The 25262-nt window shown below is 36.5% G+C and overlaps 1 protein-coding gene across 3 annotated transcripts in view; it reads right to left on the bottom strand.

The window, feature by feature from the left end:
• Positions 1 to 5918, bottom strand: part of LOC149796535 (uncharacterized) — an 81836-nt gene extending 75918 nt beyond the window's left edge. Inside the window, exon 1 of one of the 3 annotated variants that reach the window (XM_089961230.1) lies at positions 5786 to 5918. The gene's annotated coding sequence lies outside the window, so the exon portion shown is untranslated. The remainder of the gene's footprint in view (positions 1 to 5785) is intronic. The other 2 variants (XM_089961228.1, XM_089961233.1) reach the window with 2 other exon arrangements.
• Between the last annotated feature and the right edge of the window lie 19344 nt (positions 5919 to 25262).

Raw genomic sequence — 25262 nt, 5'->3', positions numbered from 1 at the left:
TGGTGTATTTGTTGCTGATGCATATACACAAAATGGGTTATTTACTTTGTTTACTTCTGCCGAACTAATCAGGACAATTTACTTCAAGAACACCTTTAGTTCCATAGTCAATGAAACATACTTAATTCACTATTTGTAGGAAACAAAAGAAAAGGAAATAATTATTTCACCAAATTTTGCACACTGCACGTGTCCTGCAAATGTACAATATTTCAAAACTGTACAAGTAATGAAAGCTTGTCATAAATTTTAAAATGTCACAGTAAATCTTTAAATCACTAAAGTTAAAGATAAGTAGGATTTTAAAGTTAGAATACTTGGGTAAAATCACCTGAATTAAATCGGTAGCAGGCTGGCTCATTTTTTCTTAGTAAATGAGTGATTGTTCGATAATTGGAAACAGGTCTTAGTATCATTACTTTGAAAAAGAAATATAAAATCAGCCAATACGTTTATTAACTTGAACATTTCTTTTGGTATTGCGATAAAAATATTTCTTGCACGGTGTGCTTAAACGACTTCCAGAAAAGTGGCAAGGTTAGAATGACCTAAAGGACGCAAGTTCGTGTTGCATACTGACATGTTCAAACGTTTGCATACTGAGATGTTCGCAAAAGAACCATGAACCAAGACCATCAACCATGCCATTTTAAACACAATGGTGTGAAATAAACGGATAATTATGCCCAATATTTAAGGTTAGCGATCTAAATTAGAAAATTCAAATGACAGCTAATTAAATCACAGGGTTTTGCATATATAATTATCTCGAAGATTGATGTCGACTTATTTACGATTACTAATCAACGGTGCACATTACATGAAACATATACGATTTTATTTAAACGAATCAGCTAGTGTGACGGTTCAAGATAGTGGCAATCGAGGACAAATTTAATACGTATGGAAACACATGTAGGATGGGTCTTTTCTTTTAACTCTTTAAAAACAGATTCACATAATAACAATATGCATTCCTCCTGAAATGCGCATCAGAAAAAACATTCGGTAGGGAATAATACACTTTGTGTGTGTATTTTCCATATGCTGTTTCAGTGAATGCCAAGTACAAATTCCTCACAATTCAGTAGAACCTTTATTGCATCGTTAAATCGACAAATATTGAATCGATTTTGTACTTTCAACACATTTTTATACAAGCGACACGACTTCCGATGGTTAAAAATTTAGAGCCGAAATGTAGGGGACTTTCCATGTCTAAATTTAACTCTTATTATCCTGATAGAAGTCAATAAGAATGCATTTGACCTTGACATTTGTGGCCTGCTGATAAACATATTTAAGCATGCATACAGCTTAAAAATATACTCTCCTGCTCTGATTTAGACCCCTTGCAGTTTTAAGATTTTCCTTTTACTATCGAAACGCTGAATAAACAATGATATATTCAAATACATTGCGTCATACTGGTTTTATTATTTTATTATTCCGATATTATGACGTGAACTAAGCATTGCCTCTAAATAAATGGTTCAGACAAGAATAATTGCAATCATATTTGAAGGCATCGTTAAATCGACAAATATTGAATCGCATGATCCAGTCCTTCCACGATGACATGAAAGGCACAGTGCAGTACGATGTCTCAACATCCGATCCCTTTGACATCCGTAGTGGAGTTAAACAGGGCTGTGTCCTTGCCCCCACGCTCTTCGGCATCTTCTTCGCAGTCCTGCTCAAGCACGCCTTTGGGACGTCGACAGAAGGGATTTACCTGCACACACGATCAGACCGCAGACTGTTCAATCTGGCACGACTGAAGGCAAAGAGCAAAGTGCGTGAAGTAACCATCAGGGACATGCTCTTCGCAGACGATACTGCTCTAGCCACCCACACAGAAGCTGAGCTTCAGCACCTGATGGCCCGCTTTGCTAAAGCATGTGATGAGTTTGGGTTAACCATAAGCCTAAAGAAAACAAACGTGATGGTTCAGGACGCGGACCCCCCAAGCATCATCATCAACAACTACGAACTTGAAGTGGTGAGTCAGTTCATGTATCTCGGCTCTACCATCACCAACAACCTCTCGCTCGATGCTGAGCTCAACAAGCGGATCGGAAAGGCATCAACAACTCTCTCCAGGTTGTCGCAGAGAGTATGGAACCAAAGCATGCTGACCGTGAACACTAAGATCACCGTGTACCGTGCATGCGTGCTAAGCACTCTCATGTATGCCAGTGAAACCTGGACTCTGTACGCCTCACAAGAGTAAAGACTGAGCGCCTTTCACATGTGATGCCTCCGACGCATACTCGGGATCACCTGGAGCGATCGAGCAACAAGCAACAAGGCGCTCGAGCGTGCCAAGATTCTCAGCATGATCACACTCCTCCGCCAACGCCGCATCAGATGGCTGGGCCATGTACGTCGGATGGTTGACGGACGTATCCCCAAAGACATTCTTTATTCGGAACTCGCCTCTGGCAAAAGGTCGATCGGACGGCCACATCTCCGCTTCAAGGATGTCTGTAAGAATGACATGAAAGCCCTTGATATTAATGTCAACACCTGGGAAGAGCTCGCTCTAGACAGATCAGGCTGGCGACATGCTCTGATCACTGGTCTGAAAGCCGGAAAGGACAAGCAACGCTTGCTAGCTAATGAAAGACGAACGCAGAGGAAGAAGAAATAGCTTCAACCAACACCTGACACAACCTTCAAGTTCAGCAAGTGCAGCACGGACTGCTGCTCCCGCATTGTTCTACTTAGCCACAGCAGACGCTGCACAACCACCAACCGGGACATCTCTCATAGGCGCAGTTCCATCGTCTCTCGAGACTAACGGATGCCAACAACAACAATTTGAAGGGCAGTGGAAATCTTTAGTGTCAGTTTTGAACATGCTGACTTAAAAGGCGTTGCTCGTAATTTTATCAAGTTCAATAATAGAATGCAATGTGAGGTGCAATATACATATAAATACGAGTGAACAATAGAGATTCAGCAAAACAATGCAACAATGACAAAAGGTCAGGTCAGACAACAGTAGCAAGGTTGTTTCATCATCTGTAATACAATAGTTATAGGATATGACTAACATAATGTTCAGCTTTAAAACAATACATACTTAACATCTGTGTTTTTTGGAGGGTGGGTGTTTGTTAAAATCTTCCATTTGACCATTTCAGTAAGAAATTATTATCTTAGTACTTAACAATTGATATTAAAAACACTCATTTTGAAGATAATGTTAGTTTTTATCAACGGACGATGATTTTAAAAAAATGTATGCTCCAAACATAAAGAACAGGAATGCAATCGCACACAAGATATTATGAAGAAATTACTGTGTAATTTTCAAAAGCGCAGCTTAAAATTCGAATTAAAAGCTTTATGTCATTGTAAGTATCAATTTAATTATTAGAGAACTTAGCCATTGGACAAGTAATTGCCCACTGTGCATGGACGTGGTGTTCAATGTAAATTCTGCTACAGTAGCTTACGATATCATAAGAAAATATAGTAATACTAGTATAACGAGACATTGTCTCTTATTCTCAAAGATTACTGAAAGTAAGCCAGACGTGTTGAGTCTAACTTTTGAGGATGAATATTAAAAACAGACTCTGAACAAGTTTTATAGCCAATGCAAATACTAATAAGAATAGACTCTTGAATTTACAAGACATTATTATCAAATATATGTCTGAAAATTTATGTTTAAATACACACTTTTATGGTTTAATGAGTGTTTTCCCATACAAGTAATAAAATCACCATTAATTGACAGTATTTCCTCTATTATTTATGGACATTATGTTTTAAGTGAAATTGTTAAAATTAAATTTCCTATCTATTCTGCAAGTTTATTTTATATTTTCCCAAGATGAGACTACAAAATTTTGCCACCATTAATTTACAGTATGCTCTATTATTTATGGACATTATAATTTAAACGAAATTGTTAAAATAAAATTCCCTATCTATTCAGCAAGTTTGTTTTTACATTTTCCCCCTGTTGAGAATACAACGTTTTGCTGCCAGAGTACACAATAAAACTATTACAAAACGAGTTAAAACATATTTGGACCGAGTTTTGTATGAATAGAACATTATCTAAACCCTGTAATATATATATATATATATATATATATATATATATATATATATATATATATATATAGCAATATATAGCAACAGCGGACGCCGCTAGAGGGCACTGGCGAGCAAGATTAACGTTTTCTCAAAATGTCAACCTCATTACACCCGGTACTTTCTCCGCTTTAATATGTAAAAAGCCGATATTATTACATCCGAGTGTATTCATGGTTGAAAGGTCAAATGTCTATATTTAGCATATATGACACTGGGCCATTTCTACAACTTATACAGCGGAAGAAAGCGAAAACCGAGTTTTTCAAAACGCTGAAAAACTAAATAAACGAACATATACGCTCAACTACGCCTACTTTTTAAATACTTTGGAGTTCTTTTTAAGAGAATAATGATAAAATGTAAGCGAATATTTGCGAAAAACCCACGAATTACGTATTTTTCAACGGTCACCCATGCCAGCAAGAACGGTAACTCTTCCCGGCACACGGGTAGATACAAAATGTAAACAATGAAAACAATACAACATATAATTTAGGTTCAAAAACACACGAAAACTTGACTGTATGAAATGGCAGACATTTATAGCAAGGAATCGGATTATACAGACGTACTGTCTTTCATTATATCAAACGTATTACTTAGTGGAAAACCTTTTGTCATTGGTTTTATTTTATAGATATGAAAACTGACCAAATATATCTTATGATAACTAAATTCTAAAATAGCAATTGTTATTTACTAAATTGTGATTTCAGATAAATGTATATATGTACAAGAACACTGTAATGAATATGCACTATTGGTTTTAAGAGTAACATACAATTTCAACTTGGTATGACTCATGATTATGCTAAAAATGTTAGGGGGCGTGTGATAAAAAGGCACAGAAAGCCTTCAGAAGTACCTGGAACATAGAAAAAGTGAATTTATTCTTGAAGCTGAATGTTCAAAACACATTTATGTATAACCATATGTAAAAAATATGCAACTTTCAGCATCAAGTAACATGAGGTCAAGAATTTTCAAAAAGTGACCAAAGACCAATATTAAAAATGGTGGATGGTACATGTGTTTGAACGCTTCCTGTGAATTTATTTGAAAAGATATCATAAAGATGGGCTCATTTTTGAAATCTGCACACACAAATTAGGCAGAAATTATTCCATTTTGAAAGCAAGATATAATTTCAACTTGTGTATGACTCAAAAATATAGTATTTCATGCAAAAATGCTGGGGTGGGGTGGGGTGATAAAAAGGCAAGGGGGGGGGGCTCCTGAATTACCTGGAACATATATAATGTCAATTTATTCTTAAAGCCGAATGTTCACAAAACATTTCTATATAAAATATATGTAAGAAATATGCAAATTTCAGCTTGAAATAACATGAGGTCAAGAATTTTTTAAAAATGCCAAAGACCAATATTAAAAATGGTGGCCGGTACATATGTTTGAATGCTTCCTGTGAATTTATTTGAAAAGATATCATAAAGATGGGTTCATTTTTGAAATCTGCAAGCTCAAATTATGCAGAAAACATTCCATTTTTATATATTCTATAGTTATGAAAAAATCATCCCCTGTTGCTAATATATATATATATATATATATATATATATATATATATATATATATATATATATATATATATATATATATTCTAGTGATATCTTAACGTATGAGCTATATGGAAAAGAGTTATACTTACTATTTCGCCACTGTAATATAGAGAAATATGGAAGCGACTATTTGTCTTCACGACTCAAATCCCTACCGAGCGAAAGGATTCCTAACGGTCTAAATTTAGAAAGGTATGTTAGGGTATTTCCATTTCTAAATTTAGATGCCCGTCCCGATCCAACCGTGTTCTAGCCAGGTTATTGGCCTTGATAAGTCATCGCCAATCGTCTCGCACGTTTTAAAAATGTTTGACTCTTTATACCCCATTTCTGAATCGGTGCATCGGACCTGAAGGTAAACAGCGATATTGATTCATACGTAGTCTTGGCATACTCCATTGTTGTTAAACATTGGGATTCTTAACTTGTATAATTATTCTATTACAAGTACAACCCGTATCGATCAGAGTGTCTTGAAGAATATATTTGACGTCAAAGGAAAATGCATTGCAATTTTGCGGGGGGGGGGGAGGGAGGCCGGGGGGGGGGGGGGGGGAGATGGGTGGTGCGCCAGAGATCTTGGGGAGCCAAAACAGCTGATGAAAATTTCAGGCCTTGTATTCTGCCCCTCATCATTACTCCGGGCGCCATGTATTCTTAGAATGGCACTTGAAGCCAGTTATGGGCGATTGCTTGGAACTTAATGGTCACATTCGATATATAATATACTGCGGTGTATCTTTCTTGTGCTTGGTGGATAGGTGAGGGCTTTTGGTTCTTATTGTGACTTGCTTTCAGATGAGCAATATCATTTTTGTCATTGATGATTTTTTTTCGGTTCTTTTAGGAGGAATATGGTCTCAATAACATGATACCGGTTAGGTTCAACATTATAGTTAGAATTTGAGTTACTGTACATACAGCATAGGGTGGCAGTGGACAGTTTCGTAGTTTGCACTTTGATCCCTGATGTTTTTTTTTTCCCCAGCTATTATTTTTTAATAATTATAATATGGTATGTTTGTGAATTAGGTGTTTCAGGCTTGTGTTCTTTTTTTTTTTAAATTGCCTTGAGGCATGTAGGCCTACACCGTTTAAAGTTACTTCGCCGAATTTAGACAGTGTAACACCAATAGTCGGTTAAAACAACCCATAGCAGTAGACATGTGGGTTCTAAGTTAGAAGAGTATGTGAAATACGGACTGGATGACAACCATTTTAAATTGCAACAAGCTATTTAGTATTATCACCTAGAGAAAAAGATTGCATTTTGACTGTGAAAATAGCGTTCAGAATGTAGGTAATTTAGCCACATTTGGGGTTGGGGTGCAAAAACTTATTTTGCTAAGAACTACCACTGACTTGTCCTGTCAAGCGAATAACAGTCTTATGCTTTGTTTTCGTATTGCTATTCAAAGTATAGTCTGACTTCACTCGTGTATTTTATTTGTATTATTATCTTGTTTTGAGATATGATGTCATCAACCGGGTCAATACATTTTGTTGAGAGTGACAGTAATTGCTAAGAAATATTCGGCGAAATAAAATTTCAATACGTACTACAGCTCAAGTAAACGAAAACACAATGGAAATGACCCTGGACAGAGTGTTACCCATCCAAGCCACGACCGCTGTTCACATGTTGATTTTCTTTACCATTTTATTAGCGGGAAACCCACAAATAAGATCATTTTTGTGACGGCAAAGAAAATGTAAAAATAATGGTTACTAAAAGATACACTTCTTATATCATGTTAGAAAAAAATGAATCCAATAGAACATTATACACAATGAAATTTTTCGTTGAAATATTTGTCAGGGGAAAAATCTTTTGTTATGAAATAGCAAAGAAAAAAATCTTTAAAATTCTCTACACCTTTAAATACGATACTTTTACTAAATAATAATAATAATAATAATAATAATAATAATAATGATGATGACTTTGTATAGAGCCTAATCATTAGAAGCTTTAAGAGCTTTACAACATTAGACATCACCTATAAGATAAAAAAATAAATATATAATGATATGATTACAAAAACAAACACCATGACATTAGAAAACATAAAAAACATGCTGAGAATATTTAATGTAGGTAACATTATTAGGTCTTTAAGTTTGTTCTTGCAGTCGAAATAAGTGAGTTTTGAGAGAGCGCTCTTGAATGGGATCACGGTGTCTTTGTGTCTAAGTTCAGTGGGCAATTCGTTTCACGTTGCTGGGCCCTGGTATGCAAACCCCCTCCCCCCCCAAAAAAAAAAAAACGCTGTCCATATGACTAAATGCTTGAAAGAAAAATAAAGATGCATCATGCTTTTTGAATATATTTTTGTTATAATTATAGGTGTGTTATCGCAGTTAATATTCGTTTGAAAGAAGTTAAATATATACTAGTAATATATAAATATACATTAGCAGCAGAGGGGGCGAACAGACCACTTGTCTGAAACCTCATTTGCTTTAAATATAAGCTTCTTCCGAAATAAAAAAATAAGGTCGCTATCAATTTATCCAAAAATTTTATCAAGTCCAATACGATATCTTGTTCTAGGATCATGCAAATTTATTGTTATAAACCCGTACTGGGTTGATTGTGCTTGTGAAAAGAAATTTCTGAATTAAATTATATCCATGTCACCGCTATACCAAGTTTGATGAATATTTCGCAACGTGTGCGTATCGACTCCATTAAACATAACTAAAATATTACAGTTATCTCTGATTACCTTTGGTATTTGTGTGTATCGTTGAGTAACATAAATCACATCAGTGTTTTTATGTCTGCCACGTGAAAAAATTCTGGCACGATTTGATTGTTTGTCCAGCATCACATCATCGTATACAACTAAATTATAAATAAATCCGTCTAAAACATCAACGCTCGGCGCTTCATCAATATCGGTTATAAACTCTATAACATCCTTATCTTCGTCCAGTAATCGTGCGTTTTCATTGAAATCTTTAAGTACATCATAACATCGTTGATCATTAACTGATGGTGCTACCAAATATAACTTATTCCATTTTAGCCATCTCATTATCAGATTAAGTAATAATTGTGTCTTACCCGATCCAGATGGACCTATTATTATCATTCTGATCGAACTGGGCAACGCAGGATGGTGTTTAACTGGCTCTTGTTTTCGTGTCGCTGAGAAATCAATTATATCCACATATAAATAATATGAATCTATATTGTTTACGTTGTAGAGTTAAAACTCCAACTAATGATCTATCTACGGTTACAACAAAAAATGCGAGAATAGCATATGGTGGAAGGTGTGCAGTATGTAACAGAAAAAAGTTTTCTTTTTTACCCAGAAAAGATGGTTTTTATATTGCTAAATTAATGTCAAACTTCCCAGGAACCCCATGGGCTAAATACCCTGGAGAAAAACATCTACCTGGATATAATTATTGTGGTCCTGGTACTCGACTTGACAATCAGGATCAACCAAAACCAGGTGAGTATCCCATAAATGATATTGATAAAGCATGTCACGTTCATGATGGGGCTTATAAAAATAAATATCTACAACATAGGCATATTGCAGATGTGAAGTTGATTCATTCGCTAGATTCCATCAAAAATAAAAATATCAGAGAATCATTAGCTAATTGGTTAGTAAAATCTGCGATGAAAGGTAAACTCGTATTAGGGGCTGGTAATTAATTATAAATGGAATCAATTTATTATAGTCCAAGGGGATATTGGAGGGGTAAAGCAGCAATTAGTAAACTCGCTGATGCCGCAGCGGTTAAACATTCTACTGCTAAAGCGTGGTTATCCAAACAAACAATATGGCAAATTTACCTACCATCACCGAAACGAATTCACTACGCGTATTTCGATGTTAGTGTTCCTAATGAAGTTCATCAAGCAGATATTCTGTTTTTACCTTCTGATACGATTAAAGTACGTAGACGTCAAATAACATACAAATACGCGTTAACTGTCATTGACGTTGCAAGTAGATATAAAGAAGCGGAACCATTATCAACGAAAACATCATCTGAAGTAGCCGATGCGTTTGAACGAATTTATCAACGAGGACCATTACGATGGCCACAACTATTACAGATTGATCCTGGCAAAGAATTTCTTGGTCCAGTATCATCGTTGATGAAGCAACATAATGTCAAAATCAGACGAGGACACACTGCAATTCATCGTGATCAGGCAATTGTTGAACGATTTAATCGAACACTTGCTGAGTGGTTATTTGGATATCAATACGCGAAGGAATTTATTCAAGATAAAAGATCTCGCGAATGGGTTGCAAGATTACCAAGTGTGATAGCCGCGTTAAATAATGAGATTACTCGAACAACCAATATGAAACCTATTAACGCAATTGCCAAAAAAATATACCTGTACAACGACGTGATTTTTCAACGCAGCCAGTACTGGGTAATACCACTGTGAGATATTTATATGAACCAGGTGAACTTGAAGGTGGTAAAAAAAGAGCGACTGATCCTATTTGGAGTATTACGACACACAGGATATCTAGCATAACAAGATACACTGGTAGACCAGCAATCTACAGACTAGATTCAACTGCTCCTCAACGTGGATTTGTACGTGAACAACTACAAATAATTCCCGAGGACACTCAGTTACCAACGCAATCACTTAATTAGCACCCCTACGTCGATTACACTCAAGACAGGTCAACATCGTGTGTTCTCGTGTATGGCCAAGATGGTTATCTTTCTTATCTATGGTAAATTGTCTTGGATCATTTTTCAGATACCGCCATAACATTATACAATTACAACTTGCACATTGATTATTCTGCTGCTAATAAATTCAACGTCAAGATCAAAGTCGCGTTTATTTTTTCATCACACTGTTTATAACCAGCTAATTTTTTTCTTATTATGTTACCGTCAACATCATCATCATTGATCACTGACTCGTCCAGGATAATCTTCGTAGTTGAGATATTCTTCTGACTCGAGACACTGCGAGATAAACCAAATTTGACCACTCGATACGATCATCGACGATCCAAACAACTGTATCAGAGATAGTTAATCCTTGAGGTGAATGAATCGTCATCGCGTATCCTAGCGTCCACGGGGATTTATTTGTTTTTAGCGCATCTTCAACAACATTGACATCAACTGTGACAATATCATTCAAGGCTAAATTCTGTTTCTCGGTCTGTCCTGGTATATCAACGTCAATATTTTGTCGTCGTGTATCTGCTGGTCGATTACATAACTGAACTGACAACGTTGGAAACTTTTCTCGTTGTAACTGAAACAACCGCAGCTGAAGTGTGTCTCTGATTGCGTCTTAGCCGATCCAGATGGACCTATTATTATCATTCTGATCGAACTGGGCAACGCAGGATGGTGTTTAACTGGCTCTTGTTTTCGTGTCGCTGAGAAATCAATTATATCCATATATAAATAATATGAATCTATATTGTTTACGTTGTAGAGTTAAAACTCCAACTAATGATCTATCTACGGTTACAAAAAAAAATGCGAGAATAGCATATGGTGGAAGGTGTGCAGTATGTAACAGAAAAAAGTTTTCTTTTTTACCCAGAAAAGATGGTTTTGATATTGCTAAATTAATGTCAAATTTCCCAGGAACCCCATGGGCTAAATACCCTGGAGAAAAACATCTACCAGGATGTAATTATTGTGGTCCTGGTACTCGACTTGACAATCAGGATCAACCAAAACCAGGTGAGTATCCCATAAATGATATTGATAAAGCATGTCACGTTCATGATGGGGCTTATAAAAATAAATATCTACAACATAGGCATATTGCAGATGTGAAGTTGATTCATTCGCTAGATTCCATCAAAAATAAAAATATCAGAGAATCATTAGCTAATTGGTTAGTAAAATCTGCGATGAAAGGTAAACTCGTATTAGGGGCTGGTAATTAATTATAAATTGAATCAATTTATTATAGTCCAAGGGGATATTGGAGGGGTAAAGCAGCAATTAGTAAACTCGCTGATGCCGCAGCGGTTAAACATTCTACTGCTAAAGCGTGGTTATCCAAACAAACAATATGGCAAATTTACCTACCATCACCGAAACGAATTCACTACGCGTATTTCGATGTTAGTGTTCCTAATGAAGTTCATCAAGCAGATATTCTGTTTTTACCTTCTGATACGATTAAAGTACGTAGACGTCAAATAACATACAAATACGCGTTAACTGTCATTGACGTTGCAAGTAGATATAAAGAAGCGGAACCATTATCAACGAAAACATCATCTGAAGTAGCCGATGCGTTTGAACGAATTTATCAACGAGGACCATTACGATGGCCACAACTATTACAGATTGTTCCTGGCAAAGAATTTCTTGGTCCAGTATCATCGTTGATGAAGCAACATAATGTCAAAATCAGACGAGGACACACTGCAATTCATCGTGATCAGGCAATTGTTGAACGATTTAATCGAACACTTGCTGAGTGGTTATTTGGATATCAATACGTGAAGGAATTTATTCAAGATAAAAGATCTCGCGAATGGGTTGCAAGACTACCAAGTGTGATAGCCGCGTTAAATAATGAGATTACTCGAACAACCAATATGAAACCTATTAACGCATTGCCAAAATAATATACCTGTACAACGACGTGATTTTTCAACGCAGCCAGTACTGGGTAATACCACTGTGAGATATTTATATGAACCAGGTGAACTTGAAGGTGGTAAAAAAAGAGCGACTGATCCTATTTGGAGTATTACGACACACAGGATATCTAACATAAAAAGATACACTGGTAGACCAGCAATCTACAGACTAGATTCAACTGCTCCTCAACGTGGATTTGTACGTGAACAACTACAAATAATTCCCGAGGACACTCAGTTACCAACGCAATCACTTAACTAGCACCCCTACGTCGATTACACTCAAGACAGGTCAACATCGTGTGTTCTCGTGTATGGCCAAGATGGTTATCTTTCTTATCTATGGTAAATTGTCTTGGATCATTTTTCAGATACCGCCATAACATTATACAATTACAACTTGCACATTGATTATTCTGCTGCTAATAAATTCAACGTCAAGATCAAAGTCGCGTTTATTTTTTTTATCACACTGTTTATAACCAGCTAATTTTTTCCTTATTATGTTACCGTCAACATCATCATCATTGATCACTGACTCGTCCAGGATAATCTTCGTAGTTGAGATATTCTTCTGACTCGAGACACTGCGAGATAAACCAAATTTGACCACTCGATACGATCATCGACGATCCAAACAACTGTATCAGGGATAGTTAATCCTTGAGGTGAATGAATCGTCATCGCGTATCCTAGCGTCCACGGGGATTTATGTGTTTTTAGCGCATCTTCAACAACATTGACATCAACTGTGACAATATCATTCAAGGCTAAATTCTGTTTCTCGGTCTGTCCTGCAATATCAACGTCAATATTTTGTCGTCGTGTATCTGCTGGTCGATTACATAACTGAACTGACAACGTTGGAAACTTTTCTCGTTGTAACTGAAACAACCGCAGCTGAAGTGTGTCTTTGACTATCTTTCTACTTGCAACTATCAAATCGTTTGGTCTCCACGCGCGCAAAAAGTCTTTAATGGGGGTTTCTGAAATCACTTCACGCATTACTTCACATTGAATTTTATTCGGCTGTAGTCTGATTAATTGTTTAAACTCCCTTAATTCTGGATCAAGTGCTCTATGATCATCAGTCACTTCTTCGAAGTGGTCAACAAAATCTTTCAGCCAATCATATGGAGATGGTCCTACAAAAGGTGGTGGTTGACCGTGATCGCCACACATTATCACAGCAGTATTTTTTGTTAATAACCAATCAAGAAACGTTTTTAATGTTTCTAACGGTACTGTACATATTTCATCCCAAACGATAATCTTCGGAATATAATTTTCACCCATCCTCGAAGAAGTCCATGCATCACCCTTCCATCGGAAGAAGCTGTGATAGGTACACGATTGTACTCCTCGTTGTTTCATCTCTCGCGCGAGTCTAAAACAATCATATCTGAATTCTGAAATAATTTGATTGCTCGAATCGTCTTACCAGAACTTGCAGGTCCGTTTAGATAAACAATCTTGTGTCTGGTTATTGGATCGTACACAGATGCCGCAGATGATAATTTTGATATCTGATTATTTATCAGGTAAATATCTTTAATCGCAACATAAGCGGATTCGGAATAATCGAGTTTTCTTTTTTTATTCTCCACGAACCCCACTGTGCACAAGTATCGATATGTAGTTGCTCTAATAATCCTGAATATTCTTTATTGATATAAAATGAGTCCGTGGCAACTCTGACAGCGAGTGTAGAAACCTTATTTTTCATCGATAATAGATTTATCGAAACATATGAGAGGATCGATGATCTTAAATGAGTATACTGAGGTGACTCACCGTCCATGTAGCTCACGATTGTGCCTAGTTTAGTTCCATTTGACAAGAATGCTATTTCTCGACTTATAAACGTGTTTTTCTTGGTTGTATCAGCGATTATAAAATCTAACTCAGCATCATCCATGATCAATCTTGCACAATGTAAATATGATCGTATGATCCTCCTTGAGTGAACTTGCCAATTATTTTTCTGCCAAGATCTTTCGTAATTTTATTCTCGTAATCTGTTTTATCCGGGTTTTCATCATCAGAATACTGTTTTTGTTGTGGTAACCAAACTTCGGTTTGTTTCCGATATGATATAATTGCTTCGCTGATCGTCAACGATATTAACATCGCACAATCAATTATATACCGTAACAGTACTATTGGTACCCACATGTTTTCTGAAAAATGTTTTCCAAACCAAAGGTAACAAATTGGATGAAGTTCCATAGCAAACTCGAATGACTCGATACGAGCGAATCCAGTCAGGTCAAAATCCGGTAATGGTCCATTTATTGATACTCGTGTCATCTCGTGCGTCGGATGACCGAATCGCTCAAAGTACACAGAATAATCTCCGTACCCGAGAAAACTTCCGGGATAACACGCGACTATATCAACCGAAATAACATCTCTGTGATCGTATTTAGTATTCCATAATCCACCGTGTCCGTATTCGACATAACAGATATTATGTCATTCAGAAAATCAAATCTAGTTGGTTTCCACGAATTTTTCTTTCTAGCAAAATGAGCCACAACTGACGAAACAGTAAAACAGTTGCTCAATAGTTTGTCAGTATCATCAGTATATTGCAGTGCAAGATTTTTCATTTTCTCGTGGAGAAGATCTTTTCGATAAATAACGCCATTAGGTCTTACAAGCTGATCAAATTTATTTTTTTCTTCCACGCATGATTCGTCGTTAGAACTCTGAAATAACCATACTGACACAGGATCGTCTTTACTTATTTAGTTAATAAAATCAAACATATCTCCGCGATAGTATTTAACAATTCGATTTCGTGGAAACACTGTTACTGCGCTGGTTCATGCATGCGCGTTATGATCAATAATTTCGATCGAAGCACATTTTGATTTATATTTTGATTCAAACAATATTTCTCCTGTTATTGTTGCAACGGTTATTGGGAACTTTAGTGTTTTTCAAAGCCACATCTTTGATTGACGCCCCAGCATCTTTAACCATTTCTCCCCACATGTTTATTATTTTACGTCTTTTATCCGTTAAGCCGTTTCCACGAGTCGAAACGGTAAAATGTTCTGTTACTCGTTCAGCCACACAGTTTATTTTTGAAAATTTCATCGGCGCCAGTTTATCAACGTTGGGTTTTTCATTTATCACACAGATTCCATAAATAACTGCTGTTACAGGATACGCTCGCTCATAATACGGTTTGTCAATACCAGTCAATAGACCTGGTTTGGAATCTTTACTTAATACGACAGTTTTTTCACCCTTGTGTACAGGATCATTTTTGTCACGTATAATCCAATTACCTGTTTCTGTTAGCACGACAAATTTTGTTCTGAAAAGATATTTGCGATTATCAATATAGTTAATGATAGTTGCTGCTCGTTCGTCATTCATCGTAGCGTCGATGACACCGTTGCGTATAATCTTGAGCGTTGACCATACATGAGATGCACCATCTGTGTGAAATTCTTTCTTGGCGCCGTGAATATTATTAATCAGACTTTTATTTTTCGGATCAACCAGATCTCGCATCGGTAGGTCGGGAGATATTCTGTCGAGATTAAATTTATCTGAGCTCCAGGGCTTGATTCGGGACAATCTATCGAACTCGCTCATATTATACTTCAAACAAGTATTTAAATGAAAAATATTATATATAATGTCTCGATGCAAATGGTTGATGATTGGTTCATTGACTTCCTGTAATAAATTCTGTAAAAACGAATTCTGCGGACAACACTTGCAGAGCGTTCACCGTGGAAGCTTAGGACCAATACCGTGCATGCGATGTGGTGTTGGAGTACGAGGAAAAAACATACAGAGAACATAAAGATATTATGATTAAAAAAATAATGACAGTGACAGATCTATAAAATCCGTAAAGGACTATCTAAGTTTTCAGGCAAATTATGATTTAAACAAATACTATTATTATATAAATGAGCCAAGAATTTATGAAGCATCATATAATAACAAACTATGAATCAAATCATGATGGTCTTATCAGACACTGTCGGTTAAAAAGACCATGTGGTACTGTTAATAATACCGGTTATTTAATGTTTACTGCAGAGAAGAAAACTTATTATTGTCATCGAATCCTATACGAGTGTCAGAAGGGGTTGATCAAAGACGGTCTTTTGATCGATCATAGAGCGGTTAAATCCTTCAATACACAGACTTGAGAAGAAAGAACGTTTCAATCAATAGATTCAGCTGAGAAGTATTTTGATATTAACCCGCGTGTGATACAATACGTTGCAGAAAATATAACCAGATCCGCTTTCTCTAAAAAATATGAGCAAAGAATCATCTTCCAATATCAATGATGGAGATAAATCGTCAAGTCAGTAAGTAATTACCTCGAATTATATACTATTTATTTAATATTTGGGTCTGTAGTGTATTCGTATACTACTTGCCTGAAGAAGGGGGATAACTCCGTTGAGTATACTCATGTAATTGAGTTACTTCCCTTTGACCACACAGACTTGTTTACGATTGTAAGCTTAAAATTGTTGCACATAAATATAAACTTGTAAATAATATTTTTCTCTGTATTTCTAAAGTCAGTTGAGTTCGACAAACCGTACTTATTTAATTTTGATTTGTCTAGAGCTGGCTAACGGGAAGAATATCAGTTATTTTCAATTGTCTTACAGGAATAGTATCAATTATCTCTCTTATTTTATATCAGTGACTGTATTTAGCACAAAGAATATACTTTTTATACTTTTTTATTTTATTAAATTCGTTCGGTTTTCCTGGTTCACTACGATGTCTACAGTGTGGCAGTTTATTGTGATATCTAACACTAATTGTCTTCTGCGATAATAGGAAGTAGAAAGAACGTTTTTCGAATCGCTTTTTTCAGGTGCATATATTATCCCGAATAACTTTTTAAATCTGACTTGTACGTTTTATCTGTGTTCAGAACTGAAAAATCAGTTGCATATGGGGAAAAATACCCAATACTGATTTCTTCAGCGAATGGCTAACTATATAATAACTTCTAAAGCGTATACAAGCAGATTAGGAACCATGGCGCAAGTGGTAGCGCAGCTGACTCTCATTCTGGGGGTCGGCGGTTCGAATCTCGTAACGGACATACTGTCGACGGTACCTATGGTAGGTTTTTCAGTATAAAAGTGGGGGCGGCAGCAGCCCATGTACATCTCACACTACGAAAACCACGTAGTGTGGGTGCGTTTTAGCAACATCGGTTTTCTCTTGGGGTGTGTACATGGTGCATAGACAATCTTCTGAATATTCTAACATTTCGTTTCGGTTAAAAAAATTCTCCGGAGATATGTCTATGACGCCCCCAAAATAAACAGCAGCGTGGATGTATAAGCTCTAAGTCACATGGGTACCCACAAAAAAAACATTTAGAAAGAATGTTTGGCTAAAAGAAACGATCATGGGATGCCGAGAAAAGACCATAAGAAAGGTCTCAACCGAGACAGAGTCTCGGGACAAAAGTCTCAAATGAAGACGAAAAAGTCTCAAATGAAGACAAAAGTCTCAAACAAAGGATCCCATGGAAACACACAGGCGAGTGCAGGAAAACCCATGCAATTGATAACCGCTCATCATTGCTACTGTTTTTTTTTTTGTTAAAATTTATTTATTCTGAAATATACATTTTTTATTCTGAAATATTATTTATTCTGAAATATTTTTTATCTGATCGATTTGGATACCAACCACCCCATCAGAATTAACAAACTAATTGAAATAAATGATTTTAAGTACCAACCACCCCATCAGAATTAACAAACTAATTGATTTACATGATTTTAAGTACCAGTTACCCCATCAATTTCTGAATAAATAAAATATTTCTGAATAAAATATTTCAGATTATAATAATTATTTCAGAATAAAATATTTCAGATTATAATAATCATTGCAATTTACACAGTTTTAATCACCAACCACCCCATCAAAACAAACAATCTGATTGATCTGCACAATTTTAAGTACCAACTATAACATCAAAACAAACAATCTGATTGATTTGCACAATTTTAAGTACCAAACCACCCCATCAAAATAAACAATCTGATTGATTTGCACAATTTTAAGTACCAACCACCCCATCAATTTCGGAATAAATAAAATTTCAGAATAAAATATTTCAGATTATTATAATTATGTCAGAATAAAATATTTCAGATTATAATAATTATTGCAGCACTGATTGATTTTGCACAATTTTAAGTACCATTTACCCCATCAAAACAAACAATCTGATTGATTTGCACATTTTTAAGTACCAACCACCCCATCAGAATCAACAAACTGATTGATTTGCACAATTTTAAGTATCATTTACCCCATCAAAATCAACAAACTGATTGATTTACATGATTTTGAGTACCAACCACCCCATCAGAATTAACAAACAGATCGATATGTACCAAACTACCCCATCAATTTCTGAATTAAAAAAATATTTCTGAATAAAATATTTCTGAATAAATAAAATATTTTAGAATAAATAAAATATTTCTGAAAAATCTTACGATTTCACATACAGATTCACAATTAATTCCTCTCCCCGCAGGTCAATTAAGCGTCCGAGGTGGTCTGTGAACTTAAACTTTATTCGTGTTAACATATTATTATAACACCGCAGATTTACAGGATTGGTTGGTACTTGCATGATCAAATACCCAGGGGAAACTTGTGGTGTGAACGTGTATAAAATGTATCCTTGTTGAGCTTGATTCGACTTTCCAAGATCTATTTGATAGATGCCATCGATCACATCTCAAACGAGATTAACCGAGATTAGTCGATGTTATATTAACAATTCCTTGTGAAACATGTCTGCCGCCGCCGTATGGATCATTGCCATGTTTGAGAACAAGCGGTGGTGGGGCTATTTTTCTCCATGATTCAATGATTTTAGGAAAGTTTTCGTTGATAATATCGTTGAGTGATTTTACTAGTTTGTCGGCATTAATCCCTGGTATTACAAATGTTGGTAATTGTTGTTCAGTTATTTTGTAATGATTGAGAAACAACTGTTTAAGGGTTATTGTTGTGTCAACATTATCACCGTAGCTAATCATATTCCAAATGATAGTTTTATTGACGTATCTAAGATCTGATATGACCTGATTTAGATGTTTTATCGTCTCAACGATTTGTTGTTTCACATCATCACTGTAGTATTTTGTGATGACAGAAAGAAATTTTGTAGTTTGCTGATTGATTGTCTAAATTCAGAATTAACAGGATCGAAATATGACTGAATAAATCCTTCATTGATGATTGGATTCATTTTATCATCATGGGTATATAAATGCTCTATTATTCTATGAAGCAGCTCACCATCAGGAGCAACAGTAATTCTTATAATTCCAGTCTGTCTCCATGGGAATTTGCCTCGATATTTTGGAGTCATTATAAATTTCTTTTCATTTATTGTAAAATCATCATCCCGACGTGGTTCTGGTGGTCCATGATATTCTGGCACAATATCAGGCCAACCTAGTACTGATCTTATCGATGATTTATACATATCAAAGGCGTAATCAGGTGAATGTATCTCAACCGCAGAAGATAGCGCCGGCTCATGAACGTTAATTGATATTTTTGCTTCTTTTCCCGTTAATGATTTTATTCGACGCGCAAATTCTTCATTGATCTCTTCAATCTCATAACTGCCAGTTGGTATTCCAATAACGTTCCAGTCAGGTGTTCCATCATCTTTATTTTTATTAGCAAATACAAGCGAATTATTCGCTGGTGGACCATTAAATAATTTCGATCTGATATTTGGCCAAGTGTGATATACTCGTAATTGTGGTAGTGCAATCTCTTTTACTGGAATCGCAGTTGGAAAACTAACGTTAAATTCAGGATTAGTCGAACTTACTGAGATCATGGCTGTTTTCAGCGGAGTTGAGTTTGTCACGATCTGCTGGAGTAGCTCTAGTGATGTCATTATTTAATATATTTGTGCCTTTAATACCAGCACAGTTGTATATTTTAGTCATTTTTGTAAACTCAAAATCAGATATAATTCCATCATTAAGACATGTTATAACAACGAAGATAACTTCGAGTATGCTACCGTCGCCGTGTGCAACTTTATCATGTAATCGGATAATTTTTTGTTCGTGCAAGTACTTATCTTTTTTGCAATGATATTGAGCACACCTGCAATTGATGTTGTAGCTGAAATACAGATTGTCACGACTACTGGCGCCATCATTGTTATCGTTGATAATAATACGCCGGTGGACACAACAACAGCGGAAACTGAATAAACGATTACGTCAACGATAACTAGTCGTCGTCGATATTTCTTTATTTTTACCGTATATTGTTCGACTCGATTTTTTAGGTTCGTTTGCCATTCACGTGCTTGATTGTACCTGTAATGTTGCGATGCTGAGGTACTCATTATATTTTATACAGTAACCAATTGAGGTGTTTCAGCTACAAATTCTAGACACCACCAGAAAGATGCTGCGGTTAATTTCTTATCAGCTGCTTCCAGAATAAATATTTCTTCGTTTCCGCTATTTAATATGATAGACACAACTCCAGAAAACTTGTCGGTGGAATGACGCCATGGGTACGTTGTAAAAATCTCGAATTTTGCAGCACTAAACACAGACAGCCTGTACACGCCAGTGACTGTTGCGGTATATTTAATAGTTTTATTTTGCTGTGACCATGTTGCGAATCCAGATGACACCGTGCATACGATAGTGGTAATATGCCCGGGAGTTATTCCGGCTGAAATTTTAATCAGACTAATTTTGTTAACGATATCAGGAATTCCACTTACGACATCTTCTAATGTTTTTTTAGTTGTGTCTAGGTTAGTTTTGATATCAGAAAGTTTTATGTCAACGGCGTACGGAGTGCCGAAGAATTTATCTATGGATTCATCGGTTTTTTGAAAATTTCTTCGAAATCTTCCAAAAGCACCTACGTGCACATCATACTCTGCCCGCAACGTAGATAATTTACCGTCAACGGCATTGTAGTTAACTTCTACATAATTTTTTTGTCGCGGCATCTTCGTCGGATGTTGGATATCTTAACACTACTATCTTGTTTCCGTTCATGCTGAGTTCACCTGTCATTGTGTCGCCGGTGTTTCTTACACGATTAGCAACACTTTTTGCAATTTCATCTCTGATGGTTATAAACGATATACTTGAATCCTTGATTCTACCGTCGTCAGTAAACACAGGAATGTTATCCGTGACCGCACAGGGTACTCGTCGAACTATATCATTCCATTTGATATTGATCGTTTTTAGTTTTCCGTATCGGTCCTGAAAAACAACAACTTCATCTCGGTCAACTCCAGCCAGGTTCATAATATCAGAGAGGTCATCTTTAGTCGCGTACTTCGACAAATCAATGTCGGATTTTTTTTTTCTTACTGGTAGAAGAAGATCTTCCGTAAATATCAACCATTATAATTTAAGATCTGTTCAAAACGAAGCGGTTACTTGTATAAAAATGCACGACTTTATGAAGTGCCGTGGAGGACTTTGATATAGCGTCGAGTACATTAATTACTTCACTGCCGCATATTGGCGGATCCGTCATTGTTTGTGTTGGTAGCGTTGAATACCAAACCGCTGCGTGAAGTGGCGCGACATACTTGATAAACTCACGAGGTGGAGCTAACCCGTACAAATGGAAATAAACGATTCCACGTGGATCAATTGCGTATGCGGTCCAATGAGTACCAGGTCCTGAATTATCATCGAGATTAATAATGCCTGTTTCAGCGCTGTTTGGTCGGTCCGGCAATTGATCTCGCATAAAAACACCTCCGAAGTTTTTTATTTTTATTTGTTTATCAGCATCAAGTAAATCAAAATTTGATGCTGAAATAATTAACGAAGTGATCCTGGAAGCCGCAGACCTCTTCCCCAGCGAGATCCCGGTAATCTTAATCCGGTCCCTCTTTTTTTTTTAATCCTCGCCCTGTTGCCTTCTTTAATGCCATTCCAGCAGCGGTTACAACAGCACATAATGCGGCTGCTTTTGCTACGGCAGGTGCGGCTGTGGCAATTAATGTTGGAATAGCCGGGAGAAGTGGAAAAATACCGCCTTTTAATTGAGTCTTTAACCGCATCCGCAGAGAAATTAAGTTTGACGTCTGTCTTTGATTGTTTAGCGCTGTTGAAATGTTTAAGTTGACGTTCTGCTAATGATAATTTATTTTGACCACTGGTGATCTGATCTCGCTTTAGTGATAATTTAATTCCGCAGTTTTTTGCTGAATTTGATTGAAGGTTTTTAATCTGACCAGGAGTCAGACTGACACTAACGTGATGATATGGCATTTTATGATAATACTCGTGTTTTTAAATAACATGGTTAAAGATTTTCCACTGGTGCATCAATAACTCTCATTCGACCACTACCACCTTCAAGTAACATCGCTTTGTCACTGAGTATAACCACGATTGCTCTGTAGACACCACCACCTGGCAGGTCAGTAACACGAGCTCAAAAGTGTATATCAACGACAGATTGCTTGGATAAATCAAGATGCTCCAGCGAAAAGTAATAAATCGGATACAGATTTATAAAATCTAACTGTAGTATTTGCAGCCCAGTATCCACGTTTTGATCACGTCCCATAAATGACATCAAACGATGATGTACACGCGCTACGTGATTTTGACCAAAATCTAACACCATATCTTCAGCTGGTTCTTGATGTCCATTTATCCGCAAGGAAACCCCATCAACTCCAAGTTTGTCAAATATAATATGTGAACGTTCTTGACTATTCGTCCGATCATTATTTTGCAGCGCAATAAAAATATATTGTGGCGCAGAAACACCTTGCTGTGATGCTATATTCCATGTAAATAAACCATTAGCATTACCTTGAGTAGCATCTGTGGTTACTGTTAACCATGATAGCAATGGTTTACCGCCTTGATCCGTAAAAGAGAGTAATTTGTGTTCTTCAGCAATAGATGGAATCAGTACTGGCATCCACAATGAAAGCTTCGTTATATTTACTTTACCAGCATCAGCAACACCAGCACCTCGATAGATTGCATCATTATCATCACCTTTTCTTACGAGCACAACTGTGTGTTTAGCTCCAAAGATGACCTTTCTAACATTTCTGCAAAATCCAAAGATGTGAGACAATGAAATTGCACATGAAAAATTTCTATTGTTTCCTGACAACGCTGCTCGGCGTGTTGCAAATCCTAAGTTGTAAGTTGCATTAACATCTCTTATAATATGAAAAGCAGCACCTGGTCTGGCTACATATTCAGGACCATCAGCAACTGGTTGTGGATCAGATGCAGTACCTGCTGGTGTCCGTAATTTAATATATTAAACATGATCGGCATTGTTGGTAATATCCTTAGCAAACATCATTGTTGGACCAGCTGATCTTGTGTAATCATCAGAATATCTCGCTAGACCAATTATTGTTGTAGCAACATCAACATTCTTCTGAATTGATTCAATATTTTTTCCATCAATCATGAATGTGGCGCTATCAAACAGCGCCATAATCCCGTTGTTGACAAAACCAACTCGCAAATTGGCATCATATGGCGTATTAGCCGCAAATTTGTTACAAGTTCACCTTCTACTTCAATAAACGCCTCAGCGGGCAAAAAATATCTACTTGTATCCTGAACCTGTAATTCGATTCTCCCCCGCTGATTTGGTTGTCTTGCGTCATAGGAATAAAATTGATAATCACGTACTGATTCTTCTTTGAGGACCGGTGCATCCATGTCAAATGCTGTGTCGGACATACGCTTGAACATTTTATTATAATTACCGATTTTCCAAATGGTGATTTAAATTATCGTTGTCTGACATGAAGACCACTTCCCGCCATCAAATTTGTAGTTATATTTCTTTCTGCTTCTTCAGATAATTCCGCTAGTTTTTGATACGCGGCTTGATTTTTTATTTTACTGACATTTGCGGGCATAACTTCAGTGCTGGCCAGTTTCATTGGTTGCTGCTGTTTTCTTCGTACTAATCGAGATAGTCTGTCCTTGACTGTCGAGAACTCTTTACTGGCAAGATTACCAATAGCGCCAGGAATTTTATCACGAACAGCCTCAATAGCCTTCATTCCTATTTGTTTTGCAATCGGTATCGCTTTTGGAGCCATCCTTCTAAATAGACCCTGAACAACATCATTAAGTCCATCTCCGTAAATTGTTTTGTAATTTGGCAGCCGTGCGTTTACTACCCTGACCATGATTGGTCCACGTTGAGCAATGTGTATAATCATTTTTATACTGATTAATTAATTGTTTAGTCGCTGTGATAATCATCAGCAATTTCATCAATAAGAGAACGATAAATGCTACGATCCATGATACCGCCTTGAAATAATCTTCGACAAATATCAGATATTTCATTAACAATTTCTGAAGAATTGTTTCCTGCACGTTTTCCTCCAATCAGTATTTCTAGTCGTTCTACGTCAGAAAGAACATTGTTAGGACAGACAATAAGACCACTTCCCGTTACTCCAGGTGCATCATCATGAAACTCTTCTTCTGGAGATTGCGGTTGAGTAGTTTGCTGCTGTGGTGGAGATTGTGGCTGAGTAGATCGTCGCTGCGGTGGAGATTGTCGTTGAGGAGTTAGTCGCCACGGTGAAGATTGTCGTTGTAGATTAGTGTAGAATATTCATTTATTGTATCAATAAATTCAATATATTTAGTATTATTACTTCTAGCTCGATCAACTCCATAATGTACACGATATATCCATTTGTACCAATTCTCACGGCTCACCGGATCATTGGCATACTCGGATTTTAAAGCGCTATCTCGTTTATCACAACTTCCCACAGCAAAACTAGCCAATTCACTTACGTTTTTAGATCCTCTTATCTGATCAATACTGCTGTAGTTAAATTTATCGGTCATGTTATCCCTGGCCCTTTGCTCCG

Source organism: Sinohyriopsis cumingii, chromosome 6, assembly GCF_028554795.1.
Source record: "Sinohyriopsis cumingii isolate HCF-2022 chromosome 6, ASM2855479v2, whole genome shotgun sequence".
Lineage (NCBI taxonomy): Eukaryota > Metazoa > Mollusca > Bivalvia > Unionida > Unionidae > Sinohyriopsis > Sinohyriopsis cumingii.
Note: the sequence above shows the minus strand (reverse complement) of the source record. Positions and strands in the feature narration are given on the sequence as shown.